Source organism: Triticum urartu, chromosome 3 (genome assembly GCF_003073215.2).
Source record: "Triticum urartu cultivar G1812 chromosome 3, Tu2.1, whole genome shotgun sequence".
In the NCBI taxonomy this organism is placed as follows: domain Eukaryota; kingdom Viridiplantae; phylum Streptophyta; class Magnoliopsida; order Poales; family Poaceae; genus Triticum; species Triticum urartu.
In genome coordinates this window covers 590,008,186-590,022,719 of record NC_053024.1, presented here as the reverse complement: position 1 = coordinate 590,022,719, position 14,534 = coordinate 590,008,186, and the positions used below count along the sequence as shown (strand labels likewise).

The 14,534-nt window shown below is 40.7% G+C and overlaps 1 pseudogene; it reads right to left on the bottom strand.

Annotated features, from left to right (window-relative positions):
* LOC125546991 overlaps positions 1–10,178 on the bottom strand; it is a 66,307-nt pseudogene extending 56,129 nt beyond the window's left edge.
* Positions 10,179–14,534: the final 4,356 nt, after the last annotated feature.

Sequence of the window (14,534 nt, the reverse complement as noted above, 5' to 3'; positions counted from 1 at the left end):
ATGTCTTTGATGATGATTGTGTAGAAGCATTTGAAATATTTAAGAAAGCATTGATTTCTGCACCTATTGTTCAGCCACTTGATAGGAATTTACCCATTGAAATTATGTGTGATGCTAGTGATTATGCAGTAGGTGCTTTTCTAGGACAAAGATTTGATAAGAAATTAAATGTTATCCAATATGCTAGTAAAACTCAAGACAGTGCCCAGAGAAATTATGCTACTACTGAAAAGGAATTTTTAGCAGTTGTATTTGCTTGTGATAAGTTCCGACCTTATATTGCTGATTCTAAAGTAACTGGTCACATTGATCATGCTGCTATTAAATACCTTATGGAAAAGAAAGATGCTAAACCTAGACTTATTAGATGGATTCTCTTGCTACAAGAATTTGATTTGCATATTATTGATAGAAAGGGAGCTGAGAACCCCGTTGCAGACAACTTGTCTAGGTTAGAGAATGTTCTTGATGACCCACTACCTATTGATGATAGCTTTCCTGATGAACAATTGGCTATGATAAATGCTTCTCGCACTGCTCCATGGTATGCTGATTATGCTAATTATATTGTTGCTAAATTTATACCACCTAGTTTTACATACCAGCAAAAGAAAAAGTTTTTCTATGATTTAAGAAATTACTTCTAGGATGACCAACACCTTTATAAAGAAGGAGTAGATGGTGTTATTAGACTTTGTATACCTGAGCATGAACAGGAACAGATCCTATGAAAATGTCACTTGGTGTCTACTACGCAACATTCTTCTTGTAGACGTTGTTGGGCCTCCAAATGCAGAGGTTTGTAGGACAGTAGCAAATTTCCCTCAAGTGGATGTCCTAAGGTTTATCAATCCGTGGGAGGCGTAGGTTGAAGATGGTCTCTCTCAAACAATCCTGCAACCAAATAGCAAAGAGTCTCTTGTGTCCCCAACACACCCAATACAATGGTACATTGTATAGGTGCACTAGTTCGGCTAAGAGATGGTGATACAAGTGCAATATGGATGGTAGATATAGGTTTTTGTAATCTGAAAATATTAAAACAACAAGGTAGCAAGAGATAAAAGTGAGCGTAAACGGTATTGCAATGCTAGGAAACAAGGCCTAGGGTTCATAATTTCACTAGTGCAAGTTCTCTCAACAATAATAACATAATTGGATCATATAAATATCCCTCAACTTGCAACAAAGAGTCACTCCAAAGTCACTAATAGCGGAGAACAAACGAAGTGATTATGGTAGGGTACGAAACCACCTCAAAGTTATTCTTTCCAATCAATCCGTTGGGCTATTCCTATAAGTGTCACAAACAGCCCTAGAGTTCGTACTAGAATAACACCTTAAGACACAAATCAACCAAAACTCTAATGTCACCTAGATACTCCAATGTCACCTCAAGTATCCGTGGGTATGATTATACGATATGCATCACACAATCTTAGATTCATCTATTCAACCAACACATAGAACCTCAAAGAGTGCCCCAAAGTTTCTACAAGAGAGTTAAGACGAAAACGTGTGCCAACCCCTATGCATAAGTTCATGGGCGGAACTCGCAAGTTGATCACCAAAACATACATCAAGTGGATCACGTGATATCCCATTGTCACCATAGATACGCACGGCAAGACATACATCAAGTGTTCTCAAATCATTAAAGACTCAATCCGATAAGATTACTTCAAGGGGAAAACTCAATCCATTACAAGAGATTAGAGGGGGAGAAGAAACATAAGATCCAACTATAATAGCAATGCTCGCGATAGTTCAAGATCGTATCACCTCAAGAACACGAGAGAGGGAGAGAGAAAGAGAGAGAGAGAGAGAGAGAGAGAGATCAAACACATAGCTACTGGTACATACCCACAGCCCCGAGGGTGAACTACTCCCTCCTCGTCATAGAGAGCGCCGGGATGATGAAGATGGCCACCGGTGAGGGTTCCCCCCTCCGAAAGGGTGCCGGAACAGGGTCCCAATTGGTTTTTGGTGGCTACAAAGGCTTGCGGCGGCAGAACTCCCGATCTATTCTATTTTTCGATCGTTTTAGGGTATATGGGTATATATAGGAGGAAGAAGTATGTCAGGGGAGCCACGAGGGGCCCACGAGGGTGGAGGGCGCGCCCTAGGGGGGTGGGCGCGCCCCCTACCTCATGGCTCCCTCGTTTCTTTCCTGACGTGCACTCCAAGTCTATCAGGTTGCTTTCCTTCCAAAAATAACTTCTCCAGAAGGTTTCATTCCGTTTCGACTCCGTTTGATATTCCTTTTCTTCGAAACACTGAAACAAGGGAAAAAACAGGAACTGGCACTGGGCTCTAGGTCAATAGGTTAGTCCCAAAAATATTATAAATGTGCATAGTGAAGCCCATAAAACATCCAAGATGGATAATATAATAGCATGAATACTTCATAAATTATAGATACGTTGGAGACGTATCAGCATCCCCAAGCTTAATTCCTGCTTGTCCTCGAGTAGGTAAATGATAAAAGAAAGAATTTATGAAGTGTGTATGCTAGTAGGTGCACAAGTTTGATCAATGATAATTTCAATCACCTTTTCTAGCATCATTATATGTCATAATAGTAGCTCATATCATAAAAATTTGCATGATCAAGTAAATAAACTATTCACATGTTAAAGCATAGATCATAAACCTTCTTGAAAACTAACAAACCATGTTATTAGTCATCAAACAATTAAGATTCATCTTATTTTCAGGAAGAGTCTATGTCAGAGCTTTGATTCAGCAAACTTCACATACTCAACTATCATTTAGTCTTCCATGATTGCTACCACTCAAAGCATATTTTTAGAACAAATAGTATTCATCGAACACAGAGAAAGATAGGGGCTTAATGTTTCGCCTCCCAACCTTTTACCTCAAGGGTAATGTCAACAGTAATAATTCATGCTCAAATATATTTGAATGGCCATATATGCCTAGATCTTTCCATCACATGATGCTTGCCAACTAAAGAGTAGGTTGTAATGAGAAGGAATACTACTGACTCTTGCATAAAAGTAAAAGATAGGCCCTTCACAGAGGGAAGCAGGGATTTGCAGAGGTGCCAGAGCTCGAAGCAAAAACAGAGATGAAAATAATTTTGAGAGGTATGCTTTCATTGTCAACATAATGACCAAGAGTTCCTAATATCTTCCATACTACATACATTAGGCGGTTCCCAAACAGAAATGTAAAGATTTTTAATCCCCCTCCACCAACAATCATCAATAAATGGCTTGCCCGAAACAATGGGTGCCTCCAACTAACATCAAACCTGGGGGAGTTTTGTTTGCAATTATTTTTGATTTGATTTCGATCTTTTGATCATGGGACTGGGCATCCCAGTTACCAGCCATTTTCTCGTGAATGATGAGCGGAGTACACTCATCGTGAGAATAACCCACCTAGCATGGAAGATACTGCCAGCCCCTAGTCGCTACGTGAGTTTGGCACATGCAAATTTACTTGGAACGGCAGGTAAATACCGTATATAGGTAGATATGGTGGACACTCATGGAAGAAACTTGGTTCAAGGAATTTGGATGCACAAGCAGTATTCCCGCTTAGTACAGATATTTTGGCTAGCAAAGGATTCTAAATAGCAAGCACCACATGTTAGAGGATCCATAACAATATAACTTCTATACAAATATACCCAAGCATAACGCATTATGTTGTCTTCCTTGTCCAACTTCAACTAATTTGCTCTGGTTTGAAAATAATTAATGGGGCTCACAATCATAGAAGATGTCGAAGATAGTATATTTATATGTGAAATCTCCCTTCCTTCAATATTCTTTCATGAATTGTTCAAGTGACCAATACAAACTTTGCTAACCTTCAATAAATTTACCACTTCTACTTCCTATATGTGAAGTCATTACTCCCCATGGGATAAGCATATGAAACATATATAATTTCAGATTTATGACATTCAAATCATTCAACCATTTACTCATAGGATATAAATGAAGCACATGAGTAAATGACAAACTACTCCCAAAAGATATAAGTGAAGATCAATGAGTAGTTAAATAATTATGTAGCTATGTGAAGACTCTCTAACATTTAAGACTTTCAGATCTTGGTATTTTATTCAAACAGCAAGCAAAGCTAAAGAAAATAAAATGACGCTCCAAGCAAAACACATATCATGTGGTGAATAAAAATATAGCTCCAAGTAGAGTTACCGATGGAAGTAGACGAAAGAGGGGATGCCTTCCGGGGCATCCCCAAGATTAGGCTCTTGGTTATCCTTGAATATTAACTTGGGGTGCCTTGGGCATACCCAATCTTAGGCCCTTGCCACTCCTTATTCCATAGTCCATCGAATATTTACCCGAAACTTGAAAACTTCACAACACAAAACTTAACAGAAAATATCGTGAGCTCTGTTAGCGAAAGAAAACAAAACACCACTTCGAGGTACTGTAATGAACTCATTATTTACTTATATTGGTGTTAAATCTACTGTATTCCAACTTCTCTATGGTTTATAAACTATTTTACTAGCCATAGATTCATCAAAATAAGCAAGCAACACAATGAAAACAGAATCTGTCAAAAACAGAACAGTCTGTAGTAATCTGTATCAAACGTATACTTCTGGAAATGCAAAAATTCTAAAATAAATTGGTGGATCTGAGGAATTTGTCTAGTAATCATCTGCCAAAAGAATCAACTAAATATCACTCTCCAGTAAAAAAGTTGAAGCTAACCTCGTGAGCACTAAAGTTTCTGTTTTTTACAGCATGATCATAAAGACCTCACCCAAGTCTTCCCAAAGGTTCTACTTGGCACAAACACTAATAAAAACACAAAACCACATCTAAAAAGAAGCTAGATGGATTTTTTTATTACTAAACAGAATCAAAAAGAAAGAAACTAAAATAAAATTGGGTTGCCTCCCAACAAGCGCTAACATTTAATGCCCCTAGCTAGGCATGATGATTTCAATGATGCTCACATAAAAGATAGGAATTGAAACATAAAGAGAGCATCATGAAGAATATGACTAGCACATTTAACTCTAACCCACTTCCTATGCATAGGGATTTTGTGAGCAAACAACTTATGGGAACAATAATCAACTAGCATAGGAAGGGAAAACAAGCATAACTTCAAAACTTTAAGCACATAGAGAGGAAACTTGATATTATTGCAATTCCTACAAGCATATATTCCTCCCTCATAATACTTTTCAGTAGCATCATGAATGAATTCAACAATATAACCAGCACCTAAAGCATTGTTTTCATGATATACTAGCATAGAAATTTTATTACTCTCCACATAAGCAAAATTCTTCTCATTCGGAATAGTGGGAGTATCATAAAAGACTTGAATACTCTAAATTGTTTCCACATTAAAAGAGTAATGTTCAGAAAAAGGGTAATCATAATCATGACAAGTTTTATAAATATAATCATCACTACTTTTTATAGCATAAGTTTCATCACAATAATCATCATAAGTAGCAACTTTGCTCTCATCATAATCGATTGAAACCTCTTCCAAGATAGTGGAAACATCACTAAATAAACTCATGACCTCTCCAAATCCACTTTCATAAGTATTATAAGATTCAACATCCTCCAAAATAGTGGTACCATTACTTCCTAATTAAAGTTGACACTCTTCCAAACCCACTTTCATCAATATAATCATCATAGGTAGAAGGCATGCTATCATCATAACAACTTTGCATATCAAAACTTGGGAGGCTAAAAATATCATCTTCACTAAACGTAGCATCCCCATGCTTGGGACAAACATTAATTTCATCAAATATATTCTCAAAAACATCATCTTCATCAAACATAGCATCCCCAAGCTTGGGCCTTTTCATATCATAAGCATAATCAATCTCATCATTAATAGTATGGATAGCACCAATAGTATAGCAATTATCATATTCTTCCAAGCAAGTGCCAAAAAGATTTTCAAGATCATAAGGAGTATCATTATCTTCCCAATCATAATCATCACAACAAGCAATAGGCATAACGAGATCATCATCAAGTGCATCATCTTCCACAATTATTTTTGATTCATTTTCATGAGGCACAACAATGATAGGAGCAACATTATTTGGGAGAGATATCTTTTTACCTCTATTCCTTTTCCTTTTCTTCTTCTTCACCACATCATGTGTGGGTTTAATCCTATTTTTGGAACTCTGTATTGATGAGATTGGTTGAATAGAAGGATCGTCCTCGTTACCTGATTCATCATAAGAAATAATAGGAGGATATTGGGAAGTCTCTTCCCTTTCATTAGTATTCTCTTCATCTTCTATTTGCTTTATTTTCATTATGTAATTGGAAATATAAGGATTTCCAATGCAATTCACCGCACAATACATATAAATTTCCTCTAGATCAAAGCCAAGAAGTTTATAACGGGAAAATTCTAGAAGATGCTTAGTTATACGTTTCATTTCTTCGTAGCCCATAAGCAAATTAAGTTCATTATAATGTGCAAGGGAAATCAAGTCATCACAATTTTTGGACATGATTAGATCATGAAACAATTTACATCACAATTTTATGCCTCTTGCAATAAATATCTTCTGTATTTGGTGTGTACTTGCAAACCCAATGCACTCCACAAAAATTGACATGTTTATAGGAGACATTTTCATCATAACTAGTGCAATCATCATTAGTACCATGGATATTCAAGGAGTTCATACTAACAACATTGTAATCATGCTCATCATTCAAAGATTTAGTGCCAAACATTTTAATGCATTCTTCTTCTAACACCTTGGCACAATTTTCCTTTCCATCATACTCACGAAAGATATTAAAAAGATGAAGCGTATGAGGTAAACTCAATTCCATTTTTTTATAGTTTTCTTTTATAGACTAAAGTGGTGATAAAACAAGAAACTAAAATATTCGATTGGAAGATCTAAAGATATACCTTCAAGAACTCACCTCCCCGGCAACGGCACCAGAAAAGAGCTAGATGTCTACTACACAACCTTCTTCTTGTAGACGTTGTTGGGCCTCCAAGTGCAGAGGTTTGTAGGACAGTAGCAAATTTCCCTCAAGTGGATGACCTAAGGTTTATCAATCCGTGGGAGGTGTAGGTTGAAGATGGTCTCTCTCAAACAACCCTGCAACCAAATAGCAAAGAGTCTCTTGTGTCCGCAACACACCCAATACAATGGTAAATTGTATATGTGCACTAGTTCGGCTAAGAGATGGTGATACAAGTGCAATATGAATGGTAGATATATGTTTTTGTAATCTGAAAATATAAAAACAGCAAGGTAGCAAGCAATAAAAGTGAGCGTAAACGGTATTGCAATGCTAGGAAACAAGGCCTAGGCTTCATACTTTCACTAGTGCAAGTTCTCTCAACAATAATAACATAATTGGATCATATAAATATCCCTCAACTTGCAAAAAAGAGTCACTCCAAAGTCACTAATAGCGGAGAACAAACGAAGAGATTATGGTAGGGTACAAAACCACCTCAAAGTTATTCTTTCAAATCAATCTGTTGGGCTATTCCTATAAGTGTCACAAACAACCCTAGAGTCCGTTCTAGAATAACACCTTAAGACACAAATCAACAAAAACCCTAATGTCACCTAGATACTCCAATGTCACCTCAAGTATCCGTGGGTATGATTATACGATATGCATGACACAATCTCAGATTCATCTATTCAACCCACACATAGAACCTCAAAGAGTGCCCCAAAGTTTCTACCAGAGAGTCAAGATCAAAATGTGTGCCAACCCCTATGCATAAGTTCATGGGCGAAACTCGCAAGTTGATCACCAAAACATACATCAAGTGGATCACGTGATATCCCATTGTCACCACAGATACGGACGGCAAGACATACATCAAGTGTTCTCAAATCATTAAAGCCTCAATCCGATAAGATTACTTCAAGGGGAAAACTCAATCCATTACAAGAGAGTAGAGGGGGAGAAGAAACATAAGATCCAACTATAATAGCAAAGCTCGCGACACATCAAGATCGTATCACCTCAAGAACACGAGAGAGAGAGAGAGAGAGAGAGATCAAACACATAGCTACTGGTACATACCCTCAGCCCCAAGGGTGAACTACTCCCTCATCGTCATGGAGAGCACCGGGATGATGAAGATGGCCACCGGTGAGGGTTCCCCCCTCCGGCAGGGTGCCGGAACATGGTCCCGATTGGTTTTTGGTGGCTATAGAGGCTTGCGGCGGCGGGACTCCCTATCTATTCTGCTTTTCGATCATTTTAGGGTATATGGGTATATATAGGAGGAAGAAGTACGTCAGAGGAGCCACGAGGTGCCCACGAGGGTGGAGGGCGCACCCCCCTACCTCGTGGCTCCCTCGTTTCTTTCCTGACATGCACTCCAAGTCTATCAGGTTGCTTTCCTTCCAAAAATAACTTCTCCAGAAGGTTTCATTCCGTTTCGACTCCGTTTGATGTTCCTTTTCTTCAAAACACTGAAACAAGGGAAAAAACAAGAACTGGCACTGGGCTCTGGGTCAATAGGTTAGTCCCAAAAATAATATAAAAGTGCATAGTAAGGCCCATAAAAAATCCAAGATAGATAATATAATAGCATGAATACTTCATAAACTATAGATACGTTGGAGACGTATCATCACTCCGAAGCTTATGGAGGAGACCACGCTGGAGATAGGATTGCGCATAAGGTATTGCAATCCGGTTTTTATTGGCCTACTCTCTTCAAGGATGCCCGTAAGTTTGTCTTATCTTGTGATGAATATCAAAGAATTTGTAATATTAGTAGACGTCAAGAAATGCCCAAGAATTATTCACTAGTTATTGAACCATTTGATGTTTGGGGGTTTGATTATATAGGACCGTTTCCTTCCTCTAATGGGTATACACATATTTTAGTTGCTGTTGATTACGTTACTAAGTGGGTAGAAACTATTCCAACTAGTAGTATTGATCATAACACCTCTATTAAGATGCTTAAAGAAGCTATTTTTCCGAGGTTTGGAGTCCCTAGATATTTAATTACTGATGGTGGTTTGATGTCTACTACGCAACCTTCTTCTTGTAGACGTTGTTGGGCCTCCAAGTGCAGAGGTTTGTAGGACAGTAGCAAATTTTCCTCAAGTGGATGACCTAAGGTTTATCAATCCGTGGGAGGCGTACACTACGGGAAATAGGAGATTTGCCGTCAGTAATTTCTTTGCCGTCAGCATTTCGTCGGGGCAGACGGCAAAGAAAGGGTTTGCCGTCATCAACAGACGGCAAAGAAAAAGTAACAGCAAAATAGACTTTGCCGTCTGCCTTTTATATTACAGACGACAAAGAGTAAACTTTGCCGTCTGTAACAATAAATACAGACGGCAAAGAGCTTTGCCGTCTGCCTTTTTTATTATATATGGCAAAGAGCTCATTTTGCCGTATTTAATATAAAACGCAGACAGCAAAGAACTTTGCCGTCTGTAAATTTATTAACATACGGCAAAGTGCTTACTTTGCCGTCTGTAAATAGAACCACAGACGGCAAAGAGAAAACACAAGTCCACGGATCGATCACGCGGATCGCTGACATGGCTAAATCACCTCCGCACATCCCCACCAAGCAAAACCCACTAGCCCCACGTCCCACGCCCACTCTCCACCTTATCCATCCGACACCCCACGCCCCACCACTATTCCCACGTCTCTCTCCCCCACGCCCCAACACCTCTGCCTCGCACGACCCGTGGCCATCTCTCCTCCCGGCCTCTGCCTCGCCGTCCCCGACCCCATCGCCCCTGCCGGCCCCGGCGTGAGTCCCCTGTCGCCCCCACCGGCCCCCGGCGCGAGTCCCCCGTCACCGCCACCGGCCGCTGGCCTCGGCTCGTCCCCCGTCGCCCCTGCCTACCTTCGGCCCCAGCCCCCGTCACTCCTGCCTGCCCCCAGCCGCGCGGGCAGCGAGCATGGCGGACACGCGGGTGGCGAGCACAGGCGCACGGCGGCCTCGTCCCTCGGGCGCACGGCGGCCTCGTCCCTTCGGCGCGCCGCGGCCTCGTCCCTCCGGCGCGCGGCGGCCTCCTCCCTCGGGCACGCGGCGGCCTGATCCCTCGGGCGCACGACGGCTCGTCCCTTCGGTGCGCGGCGGCCTCGTCCCTCGGGCGCGCGGCGGCGTCCTCCCTCCTGCGTGCGGCGGTCTCCTCCCTCCGGCATCGGCCGCCCGACGCTGCACTGGCGCGCGACAGTGCCCCCCCCCTCTCTCCAGGATCCAGCGAGCACATGGCGAGAAGAAGGAAGGCCGGCGGTGAAGTACATGTTGCTGCGATGGAGGACATGGAGGACTTGATTGATTTTCATTTTTAGTTTCTAGGGGTCCTGGTTCCGGTGAGATGCTCTGCTAGGATGTCACTTTAAAAAAAATGAAAAACAATCTTTGTCGTCTGTACTTTTGTCTGGATGACGGCAAAGCACATGTTTTGACTGATGGCAAAGAACACGTTTTTGCCGTCTGTTATTTTTGCGGCAGACGGCAAAACCGAATTGACTGACGGCAAAATCTTTGCCGTCATCTCGATAAAAGGAAGACGGAAAAGTATTCTTTGCCGGCTAATCTTTGCCGTCTGAGTTTGCCGTCTGCTTCCTGACGGAAAAATCTTTGCCGTCTGGATTTGGGTCTTTGCCGTCTGTGATCCACAGACGGCAAATTACCTGTTTCCTATAGTGGTAGGATGAAGATGGTCTCTCTCAAGCAACCCTGCAACCAAATAACAAAGAGTCTCTTGTGTCCCCAACACACCCAATACAATGGTAAATTGTATAGGTGCACTAGATCGGCGAAGAGATGGTGATACAAGTGCAATACGGATGGTAGATATAGGTATTTGTAATCTGAAATTATAAAAACAGCAAGGTAAAAAGTGGTAAAAGCGAGCATAAACGGTATTGCAATGCTAGGAAACAAGGCCTAGGGTTCATACTTTCACTAGTGCAAGTTCTCTCAATAATAATAACATAATTGGATCACATAACTATCCCTCAACATGCAACAAAGAGTCACTCCAAAGTCACTAATAGCGGAGAACAAACGAAGTGATTATGGTAGGGTACGAAACCACCTCAAATTTATTCTTTCCAATCAATCCGTTGGGCTATTCCTATCAGTGTCACAAACAGCCCTAGAGTTCATACTAGAATAACACCTTAAGACACCAATCAACCAGAACCCTAATGTCACCTAGATACTCCAATGTCACCCCAAGTATCCGTGGGTATGATTATACGATATGGATCACACAATCTCAGATTCATCTATTCAAACGAACACAAAGTATTTCAAAGAATGCCAAAAAGTTTCTACTAGAGAATCAAGACGAAAACGTGTGCCACTGGTAGAAAAAGGGCCAGTTGTCCCGGTTCGTAAGGGCCTTTTGTCCCGGTTCTGGAACCGGGACTAAAGGGTCGGTACTAATGCCCTGTCCCTTTAGTCCCGGTTCAATCCAGAACCAGGACAGATGGGCCTCCACGTGGCCTGTGCGCAGAGCCCAGGCAGGAGACCCTTTGGTCCCGGTTGGTGGCACCAACCGGGACCAATAGGCATCCACGCGTCAGCATTTCTATGGCTGGGGTTTTTGTTTTTTGTTTTGAAAGGGGGGGGGGGTTTGGGGGTTTTGGGGGGTTAATTTAGGTGTTTCATATATTGTGTTAGCTAGCTATAATTAATAGAGAGAAGTGTCCTCTCTTATGTCCGTGCTTGGTCGACGCTACGTACTATACATACGTATAGAGAGGACTAGACACGCTAGCACTACTAGGGAAAAGCCTATACACAGAATCTTACCAGCAGCGCGCTTTAAAATCAGGCGCTGCTGCTAAGTAGCAGTAGCGCGGGTTTTTAACCCTCGCTACTACTAAGTTGATAGCAGTAGCGCTGGTTTTTTACCCTCGCTACTACTAAGCGGTCTCTACCGTGCCCCCCGGGGACATGCAATAGTAGTAGCGCGGGTTTTTAACCCTCGCTACTACTAAGTTGATAGCAGTAGCGCTGGTTTTTACCCCTCGCTACTACTAAGCGGTCTCTACCGTGCCCCTAGGCCATGCCATAGTAGTAGCGAGGGTTATAAACCCACGCTACTACTAAGTTTTTACCCCTCGCTACTACTAAGAGGCCTCAACCGTGCCCCTCCGGGACATGCCATAGTAGTAGTGAGGGGTAAAATCCCTCGCTACTACTAAAGGTCCCATTTTGAAACTCTACCCCCCCTGTGGATCGCCTTTTCGGTTTTGTAAAAAGCAAAAGAAAATGATAAAAACTTCAAAAATTAAAATCCTTCGAGATGTAGTTATGTTACTACATCTACTAGTTAGGAAAATTTAAAAACTTAAATTTGGACATGTTTTGCAAAAAGTGTAGGGAAAATGTAAAACTGCTATAACTTTTGCATACGATGTTAGAAAAAAACGTATAATATATCAAAATGTTTCAAAAATTAAAATCCTTTGAGATGTAGTTATGTTACTACATCTACTAGTTAGGAAAATTTAAAAACTTAAATTTGGACATGTTTTGCAAAAAGTGTAGGGAAAATGTAAAACTGCTATAACTTTTGCATACGATGTTAGAAAAAAACGTATAATATATCAAAATGTTTCAAAAATTAAAATCCTTTGAGATGTAGTTATGTTACTACATCTACTAGTTAGGAAAATTTAAAAACTTAAATTTGGACACGTTTTGCAAAAAGTGTAGGGAAAATGTAAAACGGCTATAACTTTTGCATACGATGTCAGAAAAAAAACGTATAATATATCAAAATGTTCAGCACGAAAATCCGCATACGATGGAGACCGCCTACGGCCTGTTTGCAAATTTTTAGAATCCTCAAATTCTAAAAGGAAAAAAAGTTATGCTCAAATTTCTGTTTTTTTTAATTTTGGTCAAATCTGGTCAAACTGTGGTCAAACTACTTATTCAAGAAGTATTAGTGTTACTAAATAATTATTCAAGAATATTAGTGTTACTAAATAATTATTTCAGCTTTTTGGAATTTTGCTCAAATCTGGTCAAACTGTGGTCAAATTTTGGTCAAAATGTGGTCAAACTCCTTATTCAAGAAATATTAGTGTTACTAAATAATTATTGTTTTTTAGAACAATAGTTTTAAACTCAAACAGTGAAATGTGTGACTTCATGCTCAAGCTAAACCCCCGAGGGTTAATAGGATTGACATCTTACTATTGTCAGGAAAACAACAAGTGCGGACTTGGAATCGAGGGAGAATAGAACCCGGAAGTTAAGCGTGCTCAGGTTGGAGTAGTGAGAGGATGGGTGACCGTCCGGGAAGTTAGATGATTTGGAATGATGAGGGGTGATTAGAGATTAAATTGAGCAGCGATGAGGGTGATTAGAGATTAGAGGTTAAAATAATTCATAAATTTGAAAATTCGCGCAAAAAATTCGAAAAATAATTCCGCGGGTTAGTAGTAGCGCGGGTTTTTACCCACGCTACTACTAACAGACGTAGTAGTAGCATGGGTGGCACCCGCGCTGCTGCTATACGTTAGCTGTAGCGCCTTATTAGTAGCACCGGCCCCCGCGCTGCTAATAGGCCCAAAACCCGCGCTGCTGCTAGGCTTTTCCCTAGTAGTGTAGCTAGCTAGTAAGCAAACGAAGGAAACAGAAGATTGTCATGAACATATATGCATACAGAGAGAAGTGATATCGACCACCTCTCCTTCTCCGAGAGATTGGTCGAACAACAAGTTCTCGTATATCTATCCGACACTACCGGCTACATATATACAATAATTATCTCTTACAAATATAATCATACGGACTCAGGGTCCACATAGTATTCTCCGTCTTCAGCGATCACGTGGTCAAGAAAGAATGCCGCCAATTCCTCTTGAATTGCTCGCATGCGAGCTGGTGCTAGGAGTTCATCCCGCTTCCGAAACATCTAATTTAAAGAAGGGGGTCAATACATATATATATGAATGAATGAAACTCAACACAAATGATGGTAATAAAATAAAATTGTGAATGTTGTTATTTACGTACTTCATATTGTTCGTCAGTGTAGCCCCGCTCACAGGTCGTGTGCCGGATGGACTCGCAAACGTAGTATCCACAGAAATCATTCCCTTGTTCCTGCCACAACCACTTTACAAGAAAAAGAGGTCAATCAAACTGATAAGCAAGAATGCCAAATGGTATTGATGAAACTAGCACTTGAATCACTAGTAGATGCGCGGAACATGCTACTATAGTACTTACTTTTGGGTGTCTAAATTGCAGCTCCTTCGGCAGTCCCGGAGCTTTTCTGTTGAGTTTTCTCCAAACCCCGCCAGACAAAGAAAACAATTACTTGATATATCAGGAAATGAACAAAGTTGCTGATATGGTGGATAATGATCGATTTAACTTACTTCTCGAGTATTTGAGTCATGTCTGCATAGTCCTGGGGATCTTTTCGTCTTGAGTCTAAGACGGTTACTAGTCCCTGCTCAAGCTTAATCTCTAGGAGAATATAGTGGAAACTGCACACGCATGCATAACTCATCAATTACATT